The sequence below is a fragment of the Eufriesea mexicana genome, unplaced genomic scaffold, assembly GCF_001483705.2.
Source record: "Eufriesea mexicana isolate 0111107269 unplaced genomic scaffold, ASM148370v2 scaffold967, whole genome shotgun sequence".
Lineage (NCBI taxonomy): Eukaryota > Metazoa > Arthropoda > Insecta > Hymenoptera > Apidae > Eufriesea > Eufriesea mexicana.
Window position 1 is genome coordinate 363,800 of NW_016909100.1, and position 5,836 is coordinate 369,635.

Sequence of the window (5,836 nt, forward strand, 5' to 3'; positions counted from 1 at the left end):
TTATTAACCCCTTGACTATGGCAAATTTTGATACGCAACGGCCGTACCATATGGCAGGAATTGAGTTACGATGTGCGCCATTTTCATGAAAACAAGCGCCCTCCGTGCCACAAACGCAAAATTTCTAAGCACTTATGGGTACCCTCCGTGTCACAAACGCGAAAATTTCTAAACATTTATGGGCACCCTCCCTGTCACAAACGCAAAATTTCTAAGCATTCATGGGCACCCTCCCTGTCACAAACGCAAAATTTCTAAGCATTCATGGGCACCCTCCCTGTCACAAACGCAAAATTTCTAAGCGCCTATAGGCGCCTTCCGTGTCACAAACGCAAAATTCTTAAGCGCCCACAGTAGTCAAGGGGTTAAAGGAGCAATTTTATGTCTGCATAGGATTAATCTATCATTGATGCTCGCGCGAGCTGCCATCGAACAGCGAATACAGAAATTAGAAGCGCCACATAGACAAAATTGCACGACCCCGCGTTTCGAAGTTACTTCCGCTAGAAAGGGTTCGACCTCTGGTCCTTTCATAAGCGAATCGAGCAAACAGGCCAAATTTCCCATTCCATCGTTCCACTGCCGAAATACCATTGGCAAATTCTATTAACCCTCAGCGATACAATACGCGTGTGCATTTGACTGTCTCACTGCATCATAAACGCACTGGTTCGTGAATGGTTTGCGCTCGCGGCTGGTTCGAATCAGCGCTCCGCCTGCAGCCGTGATACGGGTGCGCCTGTACGTTCAATGAATTTCATAACGCGGCAAGTTTAATTACTCGGTGAAAAACTTTACCTCATCGAGCCTGCCTTTGATCGCGCGAGTGCACGCGCGCGAATGCACCGGCACGGCCGTGTCGGAAAGATGCCAGCGACGGCCTTTTTCGGTGCGTCGCTGCGCCGGAAACGCCCCAAAGGGGGCTACGGCGTCATCGGCAAATAGCCGAGACGTCTCTCGTTAACGTTCCCATCCCGACTCTCGCCGTTCCCGATGCGCGAATATTTGCGAGATCTCGATTACGCTTTGCACACGCTGTTTGTTCGACCACCAGCAACTCCTGCCACTCGCACGGAACACCGTTCCACGGTAATGCGTCCCCGCTGGTTTTGTTACGCTTCGTACACCGTGATCTTGCGTCTAGAACCTACGCCAAACACGTCGACGCCGCGTGCGTTAAATTACGCAGACGCGAATTTCAAACGCGATCCCTTCGATTTAACCTGTTGTCTACTGTGGACGCCTATGGGCGCTTAGGAATTTTGTATTTGTGACACGAAAGGCACCAATGGGCGCTTAGAAATTCTGCGTTTGTGACAAGGATGGCGCCTATAGGCGGTAAGAAATTTTGCGTTTGACACGGAGGGCGCCTATGGGCGCTTAGAAATTTTGATTTTGTGACAAGGATGGCGCCTATGGGCGCTTAGCAATTTTGCGTTTGTGACACGGAGGGCGCCTATGGGCGCTTAGAAATTTTGATTTTGTAACACGGAGGGCACATATGGGTGCTTAGAAATTTTGCGTTTGTGATACATAGTGCGCCTATAGGCGCTCGACGTAGTTTGATTTTCTGACACGGAGGGCGCTCGTTTTCACAAAAATGGCGCACATCGTATCTCAATTCTTGTCGTATGGCACGGCCGCTACGTATCAAAATCTGCCGTAGTCAAGGGGTTAAGGAAGAAGATGTGTCCCGAACACGGCAACTCGCACGATGGGAGTTTCGCGGGATTGCGAGGCCAGTTTCCACGGATTCGACAATGTTGCTCGGATGCGGCCTACTCTGAATTAACCCCTTCCCGTGTCATTTAGCTCGACGAAATCCGGGCCCAACTGATAGGCGTCAACGCTCGGTAAACAGACCGCACTGATGCTCGAAAACAATCGCAATACGAGCCAAATGTCAGTTTTACGCGATACCACTCCTGTGGAAGTAAACTCTAATTCTTCTTCCTTTTATAAATATTATAAGTATATTATATTTTATAACAGATGACAGTTTCAAGACTATATTTCATTAATAATGAATAGTTTAATAGAAATTGTGCCTTTGCCCTAAGGAATGTGATGAAATGCTAAAGACATAAGTCGAGACATCTTACATATAATGTCGATGTTAAAATGTTTCTGATTATTACATAGTAATGTATGATTGCGTACGTGTCGGTCACCAGCCAAATTCCTTTGTTCAAACGAATCAGTCTCTAAGCAAACGTTGCACAGCACACACCGATCGAGTTACCAATTATTAAAGCGTTGCCTTTCTATAATTAGTGTACCTTCCTTTTTAACTCCAATGCCATACCAAATTCTACCGGAATGTAATAATATTACGTCTAAAATAAAAAGCATATTGTTGAAAAGAATATGCTATAGACAAGAATGAATTTAGAATACAAGATACAAATTAATACTTCCTAGAATGTTTTATGTAAACATTCAATGGGAGCTCGGGGTTTCAGCGATCTGCATCGCATACCCTCTTGACACCCTTTCAGGAGTCGAGTACAGCTGCAGATGCGTTTTAGAAAGATCGGTTAGTCTCTAAGGAGAAGCATTAAAAGAAACATATACCTTCCTCGTTAAATAAATAACTAAGATGAGAATATATATACAGGTAGAAATCCTACAACACGGCATCCTATAACACGGTTTCGCTATAACACGATTCATATATTGCGGGAAACCTCGTACAACGCGGCATCCTATAACACGATAAGAAAATTGCGAAAACCTTTGTACAGCACTGTACTTCTACATGCGCACTCACGACGAAGAAATTTATTAAATTAAAGTTACGTTAAATTAAAATAATAAATCTGTTTCCTTTTTGTTTTGCGTTGTACATACATTAACATTTTAAATAAAAATTAAGTTGTCAATGTAGAATGTAAAAAAAAATTCATTTTTAGTAAGCTTTCGGAACGTAACACATCTTTTTGCTTCTTCCAACCTAACAACCTTCCGCAACCTGACACACTCGGCACTATCTTTCATAAACGATGGTTTAAAATCGGGAAAAAACGGGCAAACTAATTAAAACACAGAGCACTGCACGCAATTAGGTAGGAAAATCGTGAAAATCGGAATAGATTCGGAAGATATAAGCGATGAAAGTCAAACGGCGCAATGGATTTCCGCGGCCTGTCACATTCGGCACTATCTTTCTAAAACGATTGGTTAAAAACGGGAAGAAACCGGCAAACTAATTAAAACACAGAGCACTGCACGCAATTAGGTCGGAAAATCGTGAAAATCGAAAGAGATTCGGAAGATATAAGCGATGAAAGTCAAACGGCGCAATGGATTTCCGCGGCCTGTCACATTCGGCACTATCTTTCTAAAACGATTGGTTAAAAACGGGAAGAAACCGGCAAACTAATTAAAACACAGAGCACTGCACGCAATTAGGTCGGAAAATCGTGAAAATCGAAAGAGATTCGGAAGATATAAGCGATGAAAGTCAAACGGCGCAATGGATTTCCGCGGCCTGTCACATTCGGCACTATCTTTCTAAAACGATTGGTTAAAAACGGGAAGAAACCGGCAAACTAATTAAAACACAGAGCACTGCACGCAATTAGGTCGGAAAATCGTGAAAATCGAAAGAGATTCGGAAGATATAAGCGATGAAAGTCAAACGGCGCAATGGATTTCCGCGGCCTGTCACATTCGGCACTATCTTTCTAAAACGATTGGTTAAAAACGGGAAGAAACCGGCAAACTAATTAAAACACAGAGCACTGCACGCAATTAGGTCGGAAAATCGTGAAAATCGAAAGAGATTCGGAAGATATAAGCGATGAAAGTCAAACGGCGCAATGGATTTCCGCGGCCTGTCACATTCGGCACTATCTTTCTAAAACGATTGGTTAAAAACGGGAAGAAACCGGCAAACTAATTAAAACACAGAGCACTGCACGCAATTAGGTCGGAAAATCGTGAAAATCGAAAGAGATTCGGAAGATATAAGCGATGAAAGTCAAACGGCGCAATGGATTTCCGCGGCCTGTCACATTCGGCACTATCTTTCTAAAACGATTGGTTAAAAACGGGAAGAAACCGGCAAACTAATTAAAACACAGAGCACTGCACGCAATTAGGTCGGAAAATCGTGAAAATCGAAAGAGATTCGGAAGATATAAGCGATGAAAGTCAAACGGCGCAATGGATTTCCGCGGCCTGTCACATTCGGCACTATCTTTCTAAAACGATTGGTTAAAAACGGGAAGAAACCGGCAAACTAATTAAAACACAGAGCACTGCACGCAATTAGGTCGGAAAATCGTGAAAATCGAAAGAGATTCGGAAGATATAAGCGATGAAAGTCAAACGGCGCAATGGATTTCCGCGGCCTGTCACATTCGGCACTATCTTTCTAAAACGATTGGTTAAAAACGGGAAGAAACCGGCAAACTAATTAAAACACAGAGCACTGCACGCAATTAGGTCGGAAAATCGTGAAAATCGAAAGAGATTCGGAAGATATAAGCGATGAAAGTCAAACGGCGCAATGGATTTCCGCGGCCTGTCACATTCGGCACTATCTTTCTAAAACGATTGGTTAAAAACGGGAAGAAACCGGCAAACTAATTAAAACACAGAGCACTGCACGCAATTAGGTCGGAAAATCGTGAAAATCGAAAGAGATTCGGAAGATATAAGCGATGAAAGTCAAACGGCGCAATGGATTTCCGCGGCCTGTCACATTCGGCACTATCTTTCTAAAACGATTGGTTAAAAACGGGAAGAAACCGGCAAACTAATTAAAACACAGAGCACTGCACGCAATTAGGTCGGAAAATCGTGAAAATCGAAAGAGATTCGGAAGATATAAGCGATGAAAGTCAAACGGCGCAATGGATTTCCGCGGCCTGTCACATTCGGCACTATCTTTCTAAAACGATTGGTTAAAAACGGGAAGAAACCGGCAAACTAATTAAAACACAGAGCACTGCACGCAATTAGGTCGGAAAATCGTGAAAATCGAAAGAGATTCGGAAGATATAAGCGATGAAAGTCAAACGGCGCAATGGATTTCCGCGGCCTGTCACATTCGGCACTATCTTTCTAAAACGATTGGTTAAAAACGGGAAGAAACCGGCAAACTAATTAAAACACAGAGCACTGCACGCAATTAGGTCGGAAAATCGTGAAAATCGAAAGAGATTCGGAAGATATAAGCGATGAAAGTCAAACGGCGCAATGGATTTCCGCGGCCTGTCACATTCGGCACTATCTTTCTAAAACGATTGGTTAAAAACGGGAAGAAACCGGCAAACTAATTAAAACACAGAGCACTGCACGCAATTAGGTCGGAAAATCGTGAAAATCGAAAGAGATTCGGAAGATATAAGCGATGAAAGTCAAACGGCGCAATGGATTTCCGCGGCCTGTCACATTCGGCACTATCTTTCTAAAACGATTGGTTAAAAACGGGAAGAAACCGGCAAACTAATTAAAACACAGAGCACTGCACGCAATTAGGTCGGAAAATCGTGAAAATCGAAAGAGATTCGGAAGATATAAGCGATGAAAGTCAAACGGCGCAATGGATTTCCGCGGCCTGTCACATTCGGCACTATCTTTCTAAAACGATTGGTTAAAAACGGGAAGAAACCGGCAAACTAATTAAAACACAGAGCACTGCACGCAATTAGGTCGGAAAATCGTGAAAATCGAAAGAGATTCGGAAGATATAAGCGATGAAAGTCAAACGGCGCAATGGATTTCCGCGGCCTGTCACATTCGGCACTATCTTTCTAAAACGATTGGTTAAAAACGGGAAGAAACCGGCAAACTAATTAAAACACAGATCACTGCACGCAATTAGGTC